The sequence below is a fragment of the Lithobates pipiens genome, unplaced genomic scaffold (assembly GCF_037356315.1).
Source record: "Lithobates pipiens isolate NorthernLeopardFrog02 unplaced genomic scaffold, aLitPip1_a1.2 Scaffold_1, whole genome shotgun sequence".
Lineage (NCBI taxonomy): Eukaryota > Metazoa > Chordata > Amphibia > Anura > Ranidae > Lithobates > Lithobates pipiens.
Window position 1 is genome coordinate 57291552 of NW_027507685.1, and position 23504 is coordinate 57315055.

The 23504-nt window shown below is 44.3% G+C and overlaps 1 pseudogene across 1 annotated transcript in view; it reads left to right on the top strand.

Annotated features, from left to right (window-relative positions):
- The first annotated feature begins 6489 nt into the window (after positions 1-6489).
- The window catches only part of LOC143923765 (sodium- and chloride-dependent neutral and basic amino acid transporter B(0+)-like), an 85768-nt pseudogene continuing 68753 nt past the window's right edge, over positions 6490-23504 (top strand). The window contains exons 1-3 of the transcript XR_013261781.1: positions 6490-6552; positions 16888-17035; positions 23249-23380. The product of XR_013261781.1 is annotated as a sodium- and chloride-dependent neutral and basic amino acid transporter B(0+)-like (transcript). The remainder of the gene's footprint in view (positions 6553-16887; positions 17036-23248; positions 23381-23504) is intronic.

The following is a 23504-nucleotide window of genomic DNA, read 5'->3' on the forward strand; positions in this document are numbered from 1 at the left end:
TCACGCTCCGATACGAATCTAGTCGCATCTAAGAAGCACCGATTCGCTATAGTGTGCCCAGTTGTTCTCGGCCTCATTTCAGTGCATGCTCCAGAGACGGATTCACTTGTCAGTTGTGGGTTCGGTCATTGATTCTTGTCTGTCATTGCATATCATTTCTTTGTCACGTATCACGCTCCAACATGAATCTAGTCACATCTACACACTAATTCATCTCGGCGTGCCCCAGGTTGTTTGGTCTCATTTCAGTACATGCTCCAGAGTCCGGTTCGTTGTCAGTCGCAGTTTGCGGCTAATCGATTCGTGCCTCCGTCGCTTCATTCATTTCATTCATTTCACTCATTTCACTGTCTCGTACCACATCCCGATTCGAATCCAGTAGCATCCATGATGCACCGATTCGTCCCGGCATGCCCCAGTTGTCTAACTCATTGTTAGTCACAGTGTACCAATTCTTGCCTATATCATGGCAAAACATTTCATTCATTTCATTTCACATACTCATCGCTTTATCGAGTCGAATCCACTCAAACCAACAAGGCATTGATCTGCACCCATCATTTCAGCCTTACAGGTATAATTCAACCTTTTCATATCGGATTAATTTCATACACTCTACGATTTGTACACTATACGCTTCGTATCAGATTTATTTCATACAACCAATTCATAGGATTCATTTCATACTTACATCAGATTCATATCAGATTCATTTCAGACACATCCAAGTACAACTTCTTGCAATTGTTGCAAGCATGCATCCAATCACAAACGTCTTGCAATCGCCGCAAGCACGCACCCAAGCATAACTTCTTGCAACCGTTGCAAGCACGCATCCAAGCGTAGACGACTTGCGATAGTTGCAAGCACACATCCAAGCATAAGCTTTTGCAATTGTCGCAAGCAAAATACCAGGCACAAACTTATTGCAATCGTTGCTGACACGCAGTTCTGGCTAGCTCAGTACATTGCTCTAGGCAAGGCCTGGATACTTTCCTAATGTACATAATATAACGGGGTACTAATATTATAGGTAAGTTGATCCCGAGAGAAATCGGATTGCCTCTTGGGGGATCAGGAAGTAATTTTTTCCCCTGCTGTAGCAAATTGGAGCATGCTCTGCTGGGGTTTTTTGCCTTCCTCTGGATCAGCTGTGGGTGTGGAATTGGGTGTGTTGGATTGTGCGATATTTTGTTTGTTTAATTGTTGATTTATTGTGGTGGGACTGGGTGGACTTTTGTCTTTTTCGACCTAGCTAACTATGCATCCTAGCATAACTTCTTGCAATCGTTGCAAGCACGCATCCTGGCATAACTTCTTCAGTCTTCGCAAGCACATGCAGTAATACGAACTTCTCACAGCCACTACTAACATAGGTCCAGTGACATTAACTCCCTTGCAATCATTGCAAGCACACATTTAAGCACAACAATTGCTATCATGGCAAGGCACGCAACTTAGCATAACTTGCGATCGTTCCAACCACATTCTCGGTGGTACTCAAACAGCCACACATCATTTTCAGTGGTACTTAATTGGCCACTTGTCCCCAGTGGCATTTTCATACGAGCCACTTGCCGTTTCCTGTCTGTCATTTCTCCCTTAGGACAGTTGAGTTCAGCTTCCGTCCTACACCAGATATCGAGTTATATCTAGCCAGCATCCAGCATTTCTATCCTTACAGGACCCCGGTGAGCCGTCTCTGTTTACGGCCCATACAGTAAGATCCCCTCTACCTGGCATCCAGAAGCATCAGCCCATAGCTAACGGTAAACGCTTGCCCATCACAATTGCCATCTTTAGGGACATGTAATATATCCTTGCACGTTCCCCAGTCTAGTCATCCAAGCAACCGTCTACCTGGCCCTTTACGGTTTTCTACGGCCTAGCGAATTCATCTTTAATGGTACTGGCAGTCAGGTACTATACAGACACCACCTGACTCATTTATAAAAAAAAAATTACGTCCTTCAGCTTACGGTCTTCAAAACTCAACAATCCAGACCCGAGCTCTACATTAACCTCTTTTGTATTAACAACTCCATGCAGGCCAGCCTCCCCCTTGACAAGCTGACCCAATCAGGTCAGTTCTGCAACACTTCACCCATACACAGGGGTGTACCAAGAAGCAGCTTCAGTCTGTTTTGAGAATGCTCAATTCTGCAATACGGGTAATTCCCCAGGGTTGATCTTTATGTCACGTTTCCTGGTCTTCCTCTCCCAGACACAGGACCCCTGTCAGTTCCCTAATCTGGACGCTGCAGACCTATCAATGTTGGAGGTTCTGTACTACGTAGATCGGTATATCAATGTTCATACCGTCTATGTCGCCCCTATCACCCCAGGTAGTGACAGATGCCACGGCCACCACAGGCTTCGCTGCAATTTTTGGCCACCATTGGTTTACTGGACCATGGCCTCCAGAGATACTCCTAAACCCCGGGTTTACCCGGATTTCCTCCCTCTTTTAGCTAAACCCCGTCATGGCAGCTCTATCCCATAGTAACAGCCGCACAGCTCTGGGGTCATTTCTGGACAGGGCAAACTATGGCCTTCACCACCGACAACCAAGCCACAGCAGAGATTATTATAAAGGCAGGTCTAAATCCTTTGCTGTCATGTCCTTCCTGCGTAGGCTGGTACAACTGTCCTTACAAATTCAGTTCAAAGTTTACTGTACATTTGTTCCCAGGCAAGCTCAACCTCGCAGCAGATGCACTGTCATGTTTAACTACACCTCCTTTTGAACAGGTGCTCGGAGCCGATCAAGTATCAGCCACTATCCTTGCTCGGTCTCAGCTAACCCTTGATTAGCACAACATCTGCAAACAGCGACCCAGCTCATCAACTTCTCACTCTCTCGCAACACCCTCAAAGCCTACCAGACGGCCTGGAGGGTCTTCAACAAATTCCTGACACTCCACTCCTAGGAAACTTCAAACATCAAGCAGATACTGGCCTTTATCTCATACTGTCATACCCAGCTGGCCCTATCCCACAACACTATTCGGTAATACCTAGCCGGCATCCAACATATCTTGTCTTTGCGGGACCCCGCAAACCTTCCTTATTCACGTCCCACGCTATTCGAGCCATGCTACGTGACGTCCAGGAACTCCAACCAGTGGTCAATGCCAAACGCTTACCCAAACGGGTGACCATCCTGGCTACCTCTCCATTTGGTCTCCCACCCAGTATGGTCCTACAAGCAGCCAGGTATTTGGCCTACTACGGGTTCCTGCGACCTGGAAATTTCACCTGCAGCAATCCAGCAGGCCAAGAGCTACGTAGACACCACTTAGTCCGCTGCAAAGATGACTTCATACTTCACCTAGTAGGCTCTGGGATAGACATCCACTTTTACAGAACCGATAATAGCGAGTGTCCAGTTGCCACACTCAACCAACTGTCGACACTATTGCCCGAACAATCAGACTCCAGTCCCCTTCTTTCTTTCCCATCAAGCCCTTTAGTACCGGTCAGTTCATGAAACACAGGAGGGTACTTCTCTGCAACTTTCACCAAAATCCTAGCCAGTACTCCTGTCACTCCTTCCGCATTGGGGCAGCCTCAGCAGCATCCCATCCCAGGGTCCCAGACCATGTCATTAAAAGGCTAGGCAGGTGGGAGTCTGCCTGCTTCGCCTGGGAACATCCCCAATCCGCAAGTGTAAATGGCTCAGGCATTTACTAAACTCACTCAATGATCAAACTCAGTTAATAAAGAACTATCCCCTACCGGAATGTTTTTGCCCCCTTATTTTGGTATACCATACGTTAGACCAAGGCACACTTTCAGGTCCATTTCATGTGGTAAGTTAAGTTTTATGTTAACTCTGAATGTTATCCATATCCGTATCAGCCATAGGGCTCCAACCATTAATAAGAAGGCCAGTATGGTGGCCTGAATTTTTTGGGAGGAGCCCGGGGGGTATTTAACCAGCCTGTTCACCTGTGGTCTTTGTCGGTTTCCTGTGCACCATACCCACCCTCCCATACCCTTTTTAGGGCATTTCTCAAAGTATTCATACTCCTCACAGATTACTCATTTCATCTCATTTCATATTTTATTTAATTTAATTTCTCATTACTTATCTAGGGTATGCCCCCTTATTTTGGTATACCATACGTTAGACCAAGGCGCACTTTCAGGTACATTTCATGTGGTAAGTTTTATGTTAACTCTGAATGCTATCCATATCCGTATCGGCCATAGGGCCCCAACCATAAATATAAATATAAATATATATATATATTGTGACACTACACGCCTTTTTATATTTGATCATCTGTTTATTTGTAACCATTGAATAAAACCTTTTCTACAAAACATAGTGCTGTTGGCCTTTCAAAGTCTCAATTTAGGGGGTATTCTCTTATGTTCTATCAAACTAGGGATGGGACCACCACACTGCTCTTCTGACATGGTGGAAGCCTTTTCTACCTAATAAAGGGGCCGGTGAGTGTATGTTTCTGGATCAGCATTGTCAATAACTGAAAATGCATATTGGCAGGAAGCTTTTACATAATTATGAGTTAAAGGAGGGGGGGGGGGGTTATCTGTTCTCATGTATAGTAAAATGCATATGTATATGTATATCATGTATAGTCTTCCATTTGTAATAAAATATATCATTTTAAAAAGCAAGTTAAGTTTACAATAAGCTTTACTTTTAATGTAAGCATGATACTTTCATATAGATAGCATTTCAACAGTGTGACAAAATGACTTTCAATTTGAAAAACTACTCCACACAATTTTTAATTAAATTTTTTGCAACTTTTCCAAAATTTCAACTTTTCAGAGAAAAAAAAACAGGTGAAAAAACGTTTTTCTTTTCCATGGCTTCAAAATTTCTGAAAATTGTATATCTCTACCCTTAACTGGAAAAAAAACATTGTTCTTGATCGTACCTGAAGCTGGCCATACATGGGTCAAATTTTCTGTCGGTTTAACAGGACGAATTTCAATCTATGTATGGCGATTCCCATATACAGTATGAGAAGTTGATCTATTAAACCACTTTTCATGAACTGGTTTATTGGTATATTTCAGAATACAATGACACAACAGCATGTTTCCCCATCCACCTTACATGTGGGATTAGAGAAATCGGTTCAGTATTTTAATTCAGCCAGCCAGTAAAAAAAACAGCCTTGCAAAGTCACCTTTAAACGCTTCAGCCCTGGAAGAATTTACCCCCTTCCTGACCAGAGCACTTTTTGCAATACAGCACTGTGTCGCTTTATCTGACAATTGCGCGGTCATACGACATTGTATCCAAGCAAAACTGACATCCTTTTTCTCCCCCAAATAGTGCTTTCTTTTGGTGGTATTTGATCACCTCTGTGGTTTTTATTTTTTGTGCTAAAAACAAAAAAAGAGTGACAAATTTAAAAAAAAAAGTTATATTTTTAACTTTTTGCTATAATACATATCCCCCAAAAATATTTTTTTTTAAACTTTTTTTCCTCAGTTTAGGCCAATAAGCATATATTGATTGGTTTGTGCAAAAGTTATAGCGTCTACAAAATAGGGGAAAGATTTATGGCATTTTTATTATTATTTTTTTTTATTAGTAATGGTAGCGATCTGCGATTTTTATCGTGACTGTGACATTATGGTGGACACATCGGACACTTTTGACACTATTTTGGGACCGTTGTCATTTATACAGTGATCAGTGCTATAAAAATGCACTGATTACTGTATAAATGACACTGGCAGGGAAGGGGTCAAACACTAGGGGGCAATCAAGGGGTTAAGTGTGTCCTAAGGAGTGATTCTAACTGTTGGGGGGGCTACCTAGGACACGACAGTGATCACTACCCGATGACAGGGAGCAGTAGATCTATGTCATGTCCCCAGGCAGAACAGGGAAATTCCTTGTTTACAATAGGCATCTCCCCGTTCTGCCGCTCCGTGACACAATTGCAGGACACTGATGGACATCGAGTCCTTGGGTCCCCTGGGTAAGGTCACGGAGGCGCGTGGCAGGCGCGCACCCACAATGGCGCTTCTTAAAGGGGATGTACCTGTATGCCCATCTGCTCAGCTGTGCCATTGTGCTGATGTATATCATCGTGCACTGGTCGGCAAGCAGTTAAAGTTGGATCCAATTCATATTCAAAAATAATAATTACCACATAATGTTGAAAGAGCTGCTCATTTAAGGTGGGGCCACTTTTGTCACGGATATATAATTGTGTTCTAGGAGGAGAACTTAGTATTTAGAATTGTTTCACAGTAGAGCTACAGCAATTCTAGGTGGCTTTGGGTAATTCACTTTAAATATTTGCAGAGCCATGAATGTTGTTCAATCCTATTGTGATCTAGGTTTCCTGTAGTGGCCTGATCGAGTAATCACAAGAAGTTAATTTTTACATTCCTTAATTATATGCTACCTGTCTTGTTTAACTTTACATCACTCCATTACAGTACAACAAAGAGGTTACAACAAGGGACTTGCTAACTACTTAAAAAGAGGACATGGGAAATATAGCGCTACCAGGATTTTTAAAATGCTGTAGGAAAAAGTCAACAAAAACTAATGTAAGTCATTTTCAAATAATTTATCTTCTGTACATTTTTTTTAGTGCATTTGTTAGGATTTATCTAACCAGTGTCAAGATTTAATTTTTCAATGCAATGTGATCTATAAATATGACCTTCCTTCCTTCCGTGCTAGGATTAGAAGGGAAAAAACTTTTTCAACTTGATTTATGATGGATGTGCCTTTTTCATGACTCTGAAAAAGGAGAGAGGGAGTATAGTCACTCTCTCACCCCTTGTTTATTGAATTCAGCTAAGGGACTGATACTGCTAAGATGGAAAAAACAGGACCCTCCCTTGATGAAGGAGTGGGTAGAAAGATTAGAGCGGATAAGGCACATCGAAGAGTCAATGTATAAATCAGAGCGTTCAATAGGGAAGTACTATAATAAGTGGCGGCAATGGTTGCAATTTGAGAAAACTGAAAGGTACATGAAACTGCTAGAATGTTAGTAAGAAATATTATCGGAAGGATCGACTGAGAGCATGGGTATAGGGAGGGGGAGGGAGGGTATGGGGGGGGGGGGTAGGGGGTATGTATTGTAGAAAGTATGATGTATTTATTGTATTTTTTGTAAATGGGTACAATATCGGAAAATTTTGAAAAATAAAGAATAAATTAGATTTATGATGGAAACTTTTGTGTTATAGTTTGTTACATTTAATTGGAACAAATAATTAACACATATTGCTGTGTTATTGCTATATGCACTAAACGTACTAATGGAATAATTTGAAAAGAAAACCATCAGCTATTAAATTCAAAGAATTTACTTGTCTTCAATAAAATGTAATATAAAACTGCTTGGAAAGTTGGGATTCAGAGAGTACTAACATCAGCTCTTTACTTTATGACTATGAGCATTTGGTGTTTTTGTTTTTGGACAGATTCCAGTTAAAAGCCAGTTAAAAGGGACAGAGAAAGAGAACCCAGGGCTTGAATCCAAATTGCATGAAAAATGCATTGCAATCTCAGCTGAACCACATCTGAATTGCAATGAAAGTGCTCATTAGGGATGGCCTTGCGGTTCGCCCGGCGGTTGGTTCGTGGCGAATTTTGCGTGTTCGCGATTTGCCAAACCGGCGGACTTCTGCAGCTGTTCTCGCGGCGGACATATGCGTTTACATTGTGAAAGAACTTTGACCCATGATGACACATCCATCATGGGGTACAGGACAGCCAATTGAGACATTTCAGCACGTGGACAATTGGACATTCCCCCTATCTTATAAATAGACCTGATCTGGCAGCCATTTTACATTCTGTCTTTTGTGAGTGTAGGGAGAGGTTGCTGTGTGGAGCAGGGACAGACTGTAGTGACACAAATCCCTAGCTATTAGGTCCACAAAAGTTATTTTAAGGACTGGTATAGGTGTACAGTATATAGGGTTCTGATACACTGCTGCTGACTGCTGTGCTGCTGATTGCTGAGTGCACTATTGACCGATTCTGCATCTGTCTTTTGTCAGTGTAGGGGCAGGACGCTGTGTGGAGCAGGGACAGTCAGTTTAATCACTAGCTATTACTATTAGGTCCACAAAGGTCTTTTTAAGGACTGGTATAGGTATACAGTAAATAGGGTTTTACACGTATAATATACTTTCTTTCAAATATAGAAAGCCTATTATACTTGACTGCTGACCAATTCTGCAGCTGTCTTTTATCAGTGTAGGGACTGAGGGACAGTCTGCAAATCACTAGCTACTAGGTCCACAAAGGTCCTTTTAAGGACTGGTATAGGTTTACTATTTGGTGTGCAGTATATAGGTGTGTAATACACGTATAAAATACTTGCACATATAGAAAGCATAGTATAGTGCATTTCCACTGTGCAGCATTGTGACTGCTTAGCGGTTCTGCAGTGATACTACAAAGAGTGACAAACGCAATTAAAAGTATTATAACTGGTGTAATAGACCAGTGGCCCCCAAAAATGACAGATTGAAGCAGGGTGTCATATACCTTCTTCCACATACATACTGCACTTCTCTAGAGACTTTTGTCACAGGATCATTTAAAAAATGACAGGCAGAGGAAGAGGCAGGCCCTTCCGCAGGGGTGGCAGGGGTAGGGCAGAAGCAACAGCCTTGAGCCAAAGTGGCAAATTGCACAAGGTGCATGCGATTACGTCAAAGGACGCATCAGACTTGGTTGAGTGGCTCACTCAGCCTTACTCTTCTGCACCCTCCTCATCCTCTCGATCTGCACTCTCTTCACTCTCTGCTGTGTGCACCCCCAAAGACACTACCACCAACACCACCACCATATACCTTCCGATTGAGTCAGAGGAATTATTTTCTGATCCATCACAATACATTTCGGATGCGCAGACATTCTTGACATTGGATCAGGAAGAAGAGGTAGCAACCACCGCCACTCAGCAGTCTGACGACAGTACCTAGATCAGCCCAAGGAGGAGGTTGGTCCCTGATGTTGCTGCCTACTCCGAGATCTCTAATTATAGCGGTGGGGAAGGTGACGTTGATGATGACGTGTCTAATGATGTCACGTGGGTGCCAACAAGAGAGGAAGAGGAGAGGAGTTCAGAGGGAGATATGGACCAGCAGATAGGGAGGAGAAGAAGGCGGAACTTAGATTGCACAGGAGGGACAAAGCAGACTGCTAATGTATAAGGAGTGAGGCATCAACCATATACGGTCACATCTGGTGCTCCCAGGACGCCGGCACATGTTTTTTTTTTTAACGTGTCCACTGCTGACAATAGTGTTGCCATCTGCAATCTTTGCAGTCAACGCATAAGTCACGGTAAGCCCAACACTCACCTAGGGAGGACCGCCTTAAGAAGGCACATGAGCTGCTCTCGCTCCCCGGCGGACTATGTTGGCCTTAATATCGCACCTATTTTTTCTCTATTGAAACAGAAGACCCAGGTGTGGTCCAGGCTCCCTCTTGGGGTTATGGGCCGCCTGGGTCTTATTAAAATGATTATCCTCCCTAAATTATTGTATCTGTTTTGGCATGCCCCGCTTCAGGTGCCATCTCACCTGTTCCGTGACATGGAATCGATCCTTAACTCGTTTGTTTGGGGCTCTTCCAGGCACAAATTGGCCTGGCAGACCCTCAAATGTCCGGTCCGCCTTGGGGGCGTTGCGCTGCCTGATTTGGAAACGTATTACCTGGCCTCCCAGCTTTCCCACTTTTATTATCTCAACACATACGATAAGATGCGGTACTTGTATCTGGTATGCACCACGGCGACGGACGTGATCGCGCATCCCTTCCAAATTGTTTTCTGTAAACACAAAAATGTCCGTCGCTCGGGGCCTGGCCGCGGCATGCTCACACACCACTGCCAGGTATGGCTGACGGCGATGTCCAGAACTGGGGCTCCCTCCTTACACGCGCATACGCCCCTTTGGGATAATCCTGCATTACCTGAGCTGTTGCAGGTCCCGGACTATAAGGTGTGGATATGCAGAGGTATAGTATTTCTATCCCAACTCCTTACTACTCGGGGCGTCAAGACATTCCAGGCCCTTAGGGAGGAATTTGGCCTCCCTAATCACCTGTTTTTTCGATACCTGCAGGTACGTCACGCCCTGCAGACGCAATTTCGGACTGCTCCCCCTGCTCTTGCGGACCTCCCACTGGCAAAGTTGCTTTTTGGTGAGGATTCCCGAAAACTTATTTCTACCTTGTACATGTACTTACTCACTCCCCGGGCTACAACTCATGCGTATACTCTCAAAGCTAGGTGGGAGGCTGACATTGGGCGGGTGGAGGATGATCAGTGGGAGGAGATGCTGGCAGTGTCGACTGAGGTATCCCCTAAATTGTCTGACAGACTGACCCACCTTTATGTATTGCACCGTTCCTATTTGACTCCCAACCGCCTTGCCAAATATAAGCCTGACTTTGACCCTACATGCCCCAGGTGTGGCGACAGAAATAGCACGTTTTTCCACCTCATCTGGACCTGCCCCCCCGTTCACAGGTACTGGGCACAGATTGTACAATTTCTGCATGATCATATGGGTTCTCCTCTCACGCTCTGCCCACGCCAGTGTGTACTTGGACTCCTCCCCCTTCAGGAGGAAAGCAAATACTTACGTACCTTTTTACAGGAGACACTTTTTGCTGCTAGGATGCAGATAGCGCAATTGTGGCTTAGGCCGGATCCTCCTACGTTCCAGCAGTGGAAGGTGGCTGTTAACCGCACTCTGCCCTTCAAAAAAATTATATACTCCAACAGAGGGTGCCCGCTAAAATTCAATAAAGTGTGGGATAGGTGGCTGGAGAGTGCAGACAGCTGCGAGGACTAGCCCTTTGGGATCATTCTGGTTGGTGTACTTGCTGCCTCTCCCCTGGGCATGCCTGGACGGTTTATTTGCAGTATCTCTATGTGTATTACTGATGGACATGGTAATGTGAATATTGTGCTCTTATTATGCTGTGTCAGATATGGAATGTATCCTTCTTTCTCTGTTGTTTGGTGCCTGTTGCACCGTTCTAGGTTTGACTACTCCTATGTAATCTTTTTTTTGCATCTGCTCAATAAACCTTTTCTTGGTTAAAAAAAAAAAAAGAAGGCACATGAGCTGCCATCTGCAAAAAGGCAGGCTTCCATGGGTCAAATGTTTGAGCGTAAAAAAATTATGACGCCGGATGACCCTCTTGCCCAACGGTTGACGGCTGGCTTGTCAGAACTGATAGCCCGCCAACTACTGCCATATAAACTGGTGGACTCGGAGGCCTTTCAAAAATTTGTGGCCATTGGAACACCACAATGGAAGGTCCCAGGAAGGAAGTATTTCTCACAGAAGGGCATCCCAGAGCTATATGGCCATGTTCAGTGGCAAGTGAATGTATCTCTGGCACACAGTGTCGGTGCCAAGATACATCTGACCACAGACACGTGGTCTAGCAAACACGGGCAGGGAAGGTATATCACTTTTACTGCCCACTGGGTGAACCTTCTGACGGCCGTCAAGCATGTAACCCGTGGCACCCGTGTAGATTTGGTTTTACCGCCACGAATTGCATGCAGGCCTGCCTCTTCTTCTCCTCCTCCTACTCCATCCTCCTCCCTCTCCTCCTCGGCTGACTCCTCCTTTTCTGCTGATAGCGTCTCTTCCGCTGCGTCGCCCAAGCTCCCCAGAACCTATTCAACATGCCAGGTGAGACATTGCCATGCTATGCTGTGTCTGTTGTGCCTGGAAGCCAAGAGCCACACTGGCCCTGCACTCCTTTCAGCTTTGTGTTCACAGGCAGATCAGTGGCTAACACCGCTCAATTTGACAGTTGGTAAAGTGGTGTGTGACAACAGTGCCAATCTGCTTAGCGCATTGAAACAGGGTAAAATTACACACGTGCCATGCATGGCACACATCTTAAGCTTGGTCGTGCAGCGTTTCGTTGTCCAATACCCTGGGGTCCAGGACATCTTGCGGCAGGCAAGGAAAATCTCGGCCCATTTCAGAAGATCTTACACGGCCATGGCTCGCCTTGATGACATTCAGCGGCGACACAATCTGCCGGTCAGAGATCTTATTTGCGATTGCCCGACGCGATGGAACTCAACCTTCTATATGCTTGATAGGCTGCTCCAGCAGAAACGTGCAGTTAACGACTACCTGTATGAACTCTGAGGCAGAACAGGTTCTGGGGAGCTTGGTTTTTTTACCACGCCAGTGGCTGCTCATGCATGACGCATACAGACTTCTGTGGCCATTTGATGAGATCACCAAACTGGTCAGTCACAGCCATGGCGCCATCAGTGACATGGTACCTTATGCCTTCTTTATGGAGCATGCATTGCGTTGTGACATTGATCAAGCTGTGGAGGAGCAGGAGCAGGAAGATGAGGAAGTCGCAATGCTGGATGAATTCCCAGGGGGGCTACTCTATCTGAGACAAGTCAACAACAGGAGTCTGAAGAGGAGTCAGAGGAGGATGTGCCGGGCGGATGAGGAAGAGCAAGAAGAGCATGCTTTAAACCTTTCTGGGATCCCTGTTGTTGTGCGTGGATGGGGAGAGGAGAACGAGGAGGACGACATTATCCTGGATGATGAGCAGGAGCCAGGCCACCACACCGCTTCCAGTTTAGTGCAAATGGGGGCCTTCATGCTCCAGTGTTTTAACAGGGACTCCGTATAAAAAGCATAAGGGTCAAGGACCAGTACTGGGTGGTAACATATTTAGACCCCCGGTACAAACACAAAATGGCAGAAATGTTACCACCGTCACAGAGGGCTGACGGAATGGGGCACTTCCATTCCTTGCTTCGAGAAATGCTGCATTCTGCTTTTGAGTGCGCTGGCAGAGGAGGAATTCCCACTCCCAGAGAAAGAGTTGCGGGTACCAATCCAAGAGCGCCTGCAAGAAGAGGGAGGTTTGAAGATGTGTTGGTGACTTCTGATATGAGGTGTGAATTTATTTAATCGAGCACACAGACCTTTTTTCTACCTTTGGCTCACTTACTTGTACAAAAAAAGCACACCGTACCCTCCTGTTTGAAGAGGTTGAGCGGTGTCATATTTTTGGGTCCTGCAGCGAGTTGCTGGTATCAGTGCTGCTGTCAGTGCTCTCTATCTTGGTGCTGGTGTCAGTGCCCTCTCTCTATCTCTCTGCTGGTGTGGTGTCAGTGCTCTCTATCTCGGTGCTGGTGTGGTGTCAGTGCTCTCTATCTCAGTGTTGGTGTCAGTGCTCTCTATCACGGTGCTGGTGTGGTGTTAGGGCTCTCTATCACGGTGCTGGTGTGGTCTCAGTACTCTCTATCAAGGTGCTGGTGTCAGTGCTCTCTATCACGGTGCTGGTGTCAGTGCTCTCTAGCATGGTGCTGGTGTGGTGTCAGTGCTCTCTATCTCGATGCTGGTGTGGTCTCAGTGCTCTCTATCACGGTGCTGGTGTAGTGTCAGTGCTCTCTATCTCAGTGCTGGTGTCAGTGCTCTCTATCATGGTGCTGGTGTCAGTGCTCTCTATCTCGGTGCTGGTGTCAGTGCTCTCTATCTCGGTGCTGGTATCAGTGCTCTCTATCTCGGTGCTGGTGTCAGTGCGATCTATCATGGTGCTGGTGTCAGTGCTCTCTATCTCGGTGCTGGTGTCAGTGCTCTCTATCACGGTGCTGATGTCAGTTCTCTCTATTTCAGTGCTGATGTCAGTGCTCTCTATCACAGTGATGATGTGAGTGCTCTCTATCTTGGTGCTGGTGTCAGTGTTCTCTATCACAGTGATGATGTCAGTGCTCTCTTTCTCGGTGCTGGTGTCAGTGCTCTCTATCATGGTGCTGGTGTCAGTGTTCTATCTCAATGCTGGTGTCAGACAGTGAGGTAGATAGCAATGGAGAAGCCAATCAGCAGGCAGTGCCAGCACCATGGCTGAGGATCAGCACTGGACTGGCACCTCTGGACCACCGCGGTGGAGCCCTGCATAGGTGGGGGTAAGGGCCGGGCAGAGGGAGGGGCTCAAGCACAGGTTGGCACACTGGGACACTGGCACAGGACTGTGCTGCCCTGACTGTAGCACTGATCATCTCATGCACCCCCTTCATAGCCTGCCTTGACCTTGCCTCTCCTCCATGGCCTTCATGCGCTCCTGAATTGTCAAAATTTCACAGATAAAAAAAGAATGCTTGTCGTTGTCGATCTCAGATTCACTTAATACTTTTGTTATGTCAGTGTCCATGTGGTGGGACTATGTGTGCACAGCTAGTAATTATTTTGTGGCTGAAAATATGACCTGTAGGTTTTTAAGGTTTGCCTGCCATTAAAGTCAATGGTGTCCGCTGCAAACTTTGCGGTTCGTGAACTTTTGGCCGCGTTCGCGAAACGTCCCGTTGGAAGTTCGTCCATCACTAGTGCTCGTTGAATTTGCACTAGAAATCTGAATAAACTTGCACAGCATCAGTGTGAACCTAGCCTAAATGTTTTTTTTTTCAACTAGATTATAGTATATACCATCTCTTTCTAAACTGTCACTGTAATGGTAATAAGGTGATGGATTACTGCAGGAGAGCAATACAATTGATCATTCGACTATGCACTATGCATTGAATGAATCTACTATTAAAGTGGTAGTAAATGCACTATATTTATCTTTAATTACAGGTAAGCTTATAATAAAGCTTACCTGCAAGTTAAATTAATATTTCCTAAACATGCACAGTTTAGGAGATATTTTAGGGAGCAACAGCCAGTGATGGCACCAGAACATGGGCTCTGAAGGAATGGAATGGCATGGCCCTGTGCCACGACTGTGACTCCCGAGCGCATGTGCAGGAGTGACGTATTTGAAGAGGCTGCAGCCCGTGATCTTGGGAGGAAGACTAGGAGAAGATGTAGCCTCTGCAGCGGTGAAAGTGTGCCAATGGAAGGCTTAACTTCAAAGTAAGTCTTTCATAATGTCCTAGTATGAAATACATACTAGGACATTGTGGGGGTTATTTATGAAAGGCAAACCCACTTTGCACTACAAGTGCACCGCAAGTGCATTTGAAAGTGCACTTGGAAATGCAGTCACTGTAGATCTAAGGGGGACATGCAAGGAAAATAAAAAACAGAATTTTAGCTTGCACATGATTGGATGATAAAATCAGCAGAGCTTCCCCTCATTTCAGATCTTTCCCTCAGATCTGCAGTGACTGCACTTCCAAGTGCACTTGTAGTGCAAAGTGGTTTCTCCTTTTCATAAATAACCCCCTATGCCTTTACCTTGCAGGTTTTTTTTTTTTTTTTTAAACCTTTACTACAGCTTTAAGTTGACTTTGGCCAATTATAGACTATAGGGTTAATGGGATTAGGCATGTTCACTTTATAAATTGTGTGTACACTAAAGCCTAGTACACACGATCAGAAAATTGTAGGAAAAATACCACTTTTGAAGCGATTGTGCAATAATCAGATCGTTAGTATGCAGCTTTTGTCCAAGATTATCCAAACGGACAAACAGAATTTATCTCGTACGAGCTAGTATTTTCATTTCATCAGTACAGTTTTTGTCTGAAAATACAGTGCAAACACAATACAACACATTAAATCATTTCCAAATTTTTATTCTGTCGTACGAGAATTTTATTGACTTTAGTAACCTCTTCATTTCTGATATGGAGACTAGCATGCAAAGAAAATGGACAATCATTAATCCAATAATGTCATAGTGTGTACCAGGCTTTAAGTTGTGTTCACGTCAATCATCCAATCATGTATAAAAAAATACAGTTTTTTTATTGCCCTTGCACATGATTGGTTATTCAAAGTGAACATAGCTTCACCTTTTTTGTAAGCTAAGTGAACTTTCACTTTGCTAAATAACTAAACCCTTTATTGGAACATTCTTAACCTCCCTGGCAGTATTCCCAAGTATGGCTCAGGGTGAATTTTCACTACTAAATGCGGTAACTCTGAGTCACACTCGAGATTGCAGGCAAAGTTACTTGTCCCCAGGATCCTGCGATGTCCCTCCCATGTCCGTAGGCTGTGTCCTCCACCCGATGTACTGTGTGCTGGGCTCCAATCACTGCAAGCCCGGCTGCAAATTCAAAAAGTGCAAAATACATAACACATAAAGTACACTGTAATCTGTAAGATTAAATTACTATATCAAATTATTTCACATCCCTTTTGTCCCTAGTGCTTTGTTCAGTGCCCAGATTTTTCGGATGAAAATGTGTTTTTCTGAGATTTGGATGTATACAAATCGCTGACTAGACATAGTAACAAATGTCAACGAATCCAAAAGAAAGTCATAAGGAACTTAACAACGAGTGCATTTGTTTCATTCGGTGCAATCGGATGATGTTACATGAAGCGATAGTAGTTTGAGCCCATGGGTAAATAAATTAAATTTTCAAATTTGTTTGATAATTCGGATTGGAGTACATTTGTGATTTCAATTGAATTTGTTATTGTCACAGTCAGTCAGTTCAGTTCCACAGCCTAATGCAATTCTTAGGTTTGAATTTTTTCTTGGGGGGGGGGGGGGGGGGCACATATAACCTCCCCTCCTTCCCTCCCTCCTTTGCTAGAATTAGAAGGGAAAAAAAGTTTTAAACTGGATTTATGATGGAATCTTTTGTGTTATAGTTTGTTACATTTAAATGGGACAAATAATTAACCCATATTACTGTATCATTTCTATATGCACTAAATGATAAGCCTATCTTCAATCCATACATGCAAAATACAGTTTAATCAGTACTTGTTAGCCAAGCAAGTGAAAAGCTATTTCCTGTTCACTTTAAATACCCAACCATCTGTACATGACTGGATAATTAAAATTAATATTTACGCAATTGTTTTTTCTTTTGTTTTCAGTGGGTTTTTTTTGTAATTATGTCATACATTTAACGTGCTTCAACTTTATTTTTTCTTTTTCAGGATAACACAAGTGTGAACAGCACAAATGAAAATCCAGAACGAGAGTTTTGGTCTAGCAAAACAGATTACTTGTTGTCTTTAGTGGGGTACGCCGTAGGACTTGGAAACGTCTGGAGATTTCCATATCTCGCGTACAAACATGGTGGAGGTACTGTAAAGAATACATTGTCTGCTGAATTCCATGACTAAGTGGGTGTAGAATAGTTTTTTAAAAAAACATATATATTCTGTGTACAGTAATTCCCTTGCACACAGAAAGATATGCTTACATACAGTACTTTCCCAAGTGTCTGAATGAAAAAACTGTTCTTGCTGCTTATAGTAATCAAACAGATAATTAAGTTAAAAAAAATGCAAATAAAAAATTGTCTGGAAAAAACATGAAAAAAAGGAGTCAATGTTGGCATAGATTTTTATGAAATATATTAATATTCATCAAAATATACAAAATATGCAGCTTTTTGTTATCCAGTGGGGTGCTTTCATTTTTTTTTCACATTTCACATCCAAAGAATGAAAATTAGTCATTGCATTTCCTCAATTGTGCTTTCTGTTTGCCTTGATACATAAACTTCACAGTAAACAGGCTGGATCAAAGCATTGTCATGTTCCTTGTTAGGGTCATTTTATTAAACTTTTATTGTCTTCTTTTTTGCCGTTATTTGTTTACAAGTTAACTTTCTAAAATGCGTAGTCATCACTGCTGATTTTGTTTCATGTCTCCTATATCTACATTTTATAGTTGTATAAAAAATTCTAAAATAATACCCGGGCTGAAACTATTAACAAATAGCCTATCCAAGGTCAGAATGTAGCCCATTAAAGGATAAGATCACCTTTAGGCTAGGTTCACATTGCTGCGATGCGGGAACGCCGCGAATCCGCGGCGTTTTCCCGCATCGCATACCTCCCGCCGGCAGTTCACACTGCCCTATGCGGACGGCTGGGGGTGTCAATGATATGTTAATGACACCCCCAGATCCGTCCGCATATCGCAGTGCGATCTGCCGACTCGCACAGGAATCGGATCGCATGGTGTGAACCCCCATGCGATCCGATTCCGTTGCGGACCCAAAAAAGGGTCCCGTGCGAGTTTGCTGCGGGACCGCTGCGAGTTCAGCCATACTATCTGTATGGCTGAACTCGCAGCGCTACGGAGATCGGATGTGATTTGCTGTGCGAATCACATCCGGTTCTCCCCCCGCAGCGGTGTGAACCCAGCCTTATGGAAAAATAATAAATGCAAATATTTTTTGCATTAAAAAAAGGGCATTTATTATCTTGTCTAGCAGGAGCCTGGAAAACATTGCACATGTGTTCAGTAGATCACAGATGCAATGTGGGCTCCTGTCGGTAGACATGTCCTCCGGCATTCAGCCCATATCTTTGTATGGGTCTTCTGTTTGTAAGCAGAAGGGCACACCAATGGACTACAAGAGCACTCATCACCACCCCAGGAAGGCTATGGCCTGGGGTGCGGATCCACCCGATCTTGTTGTCTCTGGGCTGGCTAGCCTGAGGCAAGGAAACTAAAGGAGGATTCTGAGGTGTTTGGGTGCCGTCTCCGGTTTGGTAGAGACCCACTGACTTCATGCTATCCAGGGGAGGACTCTTCAGAAGAAGGCCACGTATGGTTTGGTTTCTTAGCAAGAGCCTGGAGGAGAGGAAGTACCCAAGAGAATCCGATCTCGTGGATATCGCCAAGCTGGCTGAAAGATCCAGGTATCACATGAGTGTTCTACAAGTTTAGTTTTCCTACGTGTTCTACAACAACGTCTGTGGCAGAGACTTATCTTTGTATGTTCTACAACAACGTCTCTGGCAGAGACTTGTTCCCAAGTAAGCACCTTGTTGGCTGCTAGGCCTTGTGATAGAGGGACTGTCCAACTTGAGTGAACATCCAGTTGTGAATGGCTATTCTCTGGATGCAGTCAAAGTAAGCAAGTTCTTCAATATTGACTTTGACACCAAGAGTACCTGAACTTCCTTCCCAACCCTCTGATCCCATTTTAAGAGACTGTTCATTGTCTACGTTTTTGCTAATAAAATCCATTTAAGTGGATCTGTCGTCAGTCTCTGAAGTTACTGGGTCATTTAGCATGGGACACCCCTAGACGTGAATTGAGAAAAAACAAGGTAACGGTAAGCCCAATCTAACCAGCAGCTCCTTCAGGGATTAGTGCTACATATGCAAATAATTTTATACAATGGAAAATGGATAGAATTTCTACTAATATTTTATAGCTGTTTGTGCTTCCCTGTTGTATTGACACCTACAAACAAATTTTTTACAGGTGTCACAGTAACAGGGAGGGAGGGGAAATTGTCTCAGTAAGGTCACAAACATGAATAAGACTTAAAGTGGTGTTCCACACACCAAAAAAAATGCTTAAAATTTCTAAAAAAATTAATAAAAAACATTTGGGAAAAAAAAATGTAAGTATTTGTAGCTGCTGACTTTTAATATTTTCTCTTAAGGGAAACTCCTATTAAACTCTTTCCCACTCTATGCAAAAATAAAAAATAAAAACAAAGTTGGTTGGAGTTAGGCTTTAAAACAGCCCTGTGTGCATGGTCTAGAATGTTGTTGTCAATAACGGATTCTGTTGCATCACCAGGGCTTTTTTTCAGCTGGAACTTGTGGGAACTCAGTTGCACCACCTCTGGCTCAGTACCTCTGCTCCCTGCTCACCACTATCACCTGTAAACACAGAAGTCCGGCTTTTGTGTTTACAAGTGACAGCTTGACTCTCAACGGCTTCCGTAGATCTGATCTCCTGAATGGCTCCAACTGAGTATAGGATCAAAACAAGGGAGGTGCAGGTGCTGGTGTGGAATGAGGATGTCTGCACCCCCAATGGATGGTCTCCCTGCAAGTGAGAGAGGTGGAGCCACCTACAGTGTTTGGGTAGGTACTAGAGCCGGCTGCATGCTTTATCTTAATACAGCAGCAAAAGTAAAGTGGAAGATGGTGGAGCTTTTTAAGGAAGGGGGGAGAATATGTGGGCAGTAGAGGGGGTTGCATGCAGAGGTCAGAGCTGAAGAGGGGTGAAAGTGAGCTGTGGATGGGGAATGCAGAGGTTAGCAGTTGTGGAAGAAGGCTGAATCCTGCACTCAGGGCTGAATTAACATAGGGGCTATTGGAGCTGCAGCTCCAGGCCCGTTACCTTAAGATAGGACCATTTAAAAAAAAAAAAACAACAAACGATCGACTTTGAGGGTTGTGGCTCGGCGACCACATAAAGCCCAGATTTAGGAGGTAGGTAGCTGAAGGTCCATCCCACTACTGATCAAAATTTGGGGCTCCTATCACCCATGGTCCTGAGATACAGGGCTCCTTGTGCAGCCTGTCAGAAGCTACATACAGAGTGGCCAGTTTAGACACTGAGCTCAATGGACAGCTTGGAGCCTGCAGAGTTTGCCAAACTTGCTCGCAGTAGCAGCATAGTCCAACAATGTAAAACTACCATTCAGCAATGGTAAAAAAAAAAGTGGCAGTAGCACCTCATGAATGCCTGTCAGCTGCTGACTCGTTTAAAAGCAATACACCACTGATCACTTTTAAGAGGGCAGTAAGCATTACTGCAAATGTGAAAGAAATGTGAAACACATCATCCATTTCATACTCCCCATCAACCAGGTCACTCCTCAGCCAATTCAAATGTTAGCCACTCCCTTCAACTTATATCATAGGTGACCATCTCCCATTCCCAACCTGAAGATGACAGACACTACTCCAAAAGATATCACTCCCAGTTACCCCCCCCCCCCCACCCGCTGATTGATATCCCCCCATGACCACCTCACACCCTCCCTGCTGACAGACCTCCCTCCCCAGCCTGTCCCCACACACACCTTCTCACCTGCTGACCTGTGGATGGGGGAATCACTCCTGCAGTGTTATTGTGTTCTGTCAGTGGGGAACCTTCCCTACCCACACAATACAACGATCAGTGTTGCTAGCAGCACTGATTGTTTTGAGAAAAACCTGTCAGGCTGGTTATACTCAAGTATATATAGATTGACTTGTGTACAACCAGCTAGCCCATACATAGATCGACTATGGCTGGTCTCTGCTTAATTGGCCTAATTTCAATTCATGTATGGCCCGCTTCACCACTACGCAGTCCCTAAACATCCTTTCACAAACCTTTATTTTTTTCCTTCCCAGATTCCTTAATTCTCCTCACCTGTACATAGTGCTCACTGTCATACCCTCCACACTCCTCTCCTGTACATACTGCCCATTGTCATACCCTACACATTCCTCTACTGTACAGACTGCTTACAGTCATACCCTCCACACTCTTCTCCTGTACATACTGCCCACTGTCATATCCTCCACACTCTTCTCCTGTACATACTGCCCGCTGTCTTACCCTCCACACTTGTCTCCTGTACATACTGCTCAGTATCATACTGTCCACACTCCTCTCCTGTATATACCGCCCACTGTGATACCCTCCACACTCCTCTCCTGTACATACTGCCCACTGTCATACTCTCCACACTCCTCTCCTGTACATACTGCCAACTATCTTTCTCTCCACACTCTTCTCCTGTACATACTGCCCTCATAATACCTTCCACACTCCTCTCCTGTACATACTGCCCCTATCACACCCTCCACACTTCTCTTCTGTACATACTGCCCCCATCATACCCTCCACACTCCTCTCCTGTACATACTGCCCACTGGCATACCTTCCACACTCCTCTCCTGTACATAGTGGCCACTATCAACCTGTCACACTCCTTTTCTGTGCATACTGCCCACTGTCATAACCCCACACTCCTTGCCTCTACATAGTGCCCACTGCCATACCCTCCACACTCCTCTACTGTGGATACTGCCCACTGTCATACCCCCCACACTCCTTGTCTCTACATAGTGCCCACTTCCATACCCTCCACACTCCTCTACTGTGGATACTGCCCATTGTCATACCCCCACACTACTCTGCTGTGCATACTGACCACTGTCATACCCCCCACACTGCTGTCATGTACATAGTTCCCATTGCCATACCCTCCACACTCCTCTCCTGTACATAGTGCCCACTGTTATACCGTCCACATTCCTCTCCCTCACCTGCACATACTTCCCACTTGTATACCATCCATACTCCTCCCCTATGCCTCTTACCCACAAAACGGTTCTTATATTGAATATCCTCAATGTTACCAGCTCTAGAATAGGAACACTTTTGTTAGTTCAACCAAAGGAAAACTTCACAGTCCTCATATTTGTTCTGCCCATTATTAGTACTCATTTAATGTTGTGATTACTACTGTGATGTATAGAGGAACATAGGGGATATCAGCTACTCTAAATATACCACTGGAAAAAAGTGTCCATGAAAATATTTTTGAAATGTTGCCACTGCCTAAGGGCCACCGGGTCAGTAGGCAGCCCCTTGAGAGGTTCCTGGGAACCTGTGATATTAAAGCCTTAGTAAACTTTGCTAACATTACTAATTTTTAGAGGCCCTGAGGTAGGTTTGCCATGATGTACAAGTATGCACAGCATATTAGTACATTAGGGTACACTTGCCTGTCAGACTGAGCTCTCCAGTGCTGCACTGTGATCAATCCGGTGGGTCCTGGGCGCTTCCAACTTCACCTGTGCCTTTGTTTTTTTTGCCTTGGCCGGGCTGTGGTGCTGTCACTTCCACGCATGCACATGCGCATCCTCTCTCTCTCTCTCTCTCTCTTATCCTCCTTCCCTTACCCTTCCCCCCTCTCTCATCCCTTTCTCTCTCTCATCCTCCATCTCTCTATTTAATTTCATTTGTTATAACAACAAATTTTAGCATTATTTATTTATTTATTTATTTTTTATAAAAATCCCCTCCACAATCCTCAGCACCAGGCCCATGATGTTCTTAATCCAGCCCTGTCTGTGTGTAGAGCGCCCCTGAACTCTGCACTCTGTATTCAGTGCAACCTGAACCCTGCACTCTGTGTTACCCCCCCCCCCCCCCCCCAACTCTGCACGTAATGCACTCCTGATATTTAATGATTCTTTGAGACCCTCCCACTATTAAGGAAATTTTACCACACCCACTAATTTTGGAGGGTGTGTGTGTGTGTGTGGGGGGGGGGGGGGGGGATGGCTCGTGGTTGAGTTCCTGCACCTGCTTTCTGAGAAAAAAAGCTCCATGCACCCCTATTATCAGGTCTTGTATATGGTCACCTAATACTGTAGCTTTAAATGCTACTGAAACACCCACTAAGCCTGACATACTGGTTGATCATTTCTTTAAGCAATGCAGATGTTAGCACAATTTAAATTGACTTATTTAAATGGTTGCAATAATTTGTGTTAAAACCGTTAACCTGCTGTTCTTATCTGTTTTAGGTGCCTTCCTGATCCCTTATGTAATAATGCTGGCTCTGGCAGGTTTACCTTTATTATTTTTAGAGTGTTCACTAGGCCAGTTTGCCAGCCTCGGCCCCATTGAAATATGGAGATTTGCTCCCTTATTCCAAGGTAATCTTGAATTATTCCTTGTTTTACTGTCATTAAGAGGTCCTGTTAATTGAGTCAAGACTAGTGAAAGAAGTATACTGACCTAGAAAAAATATGCAACACACCAAAGTGAAGCAAAATTCTG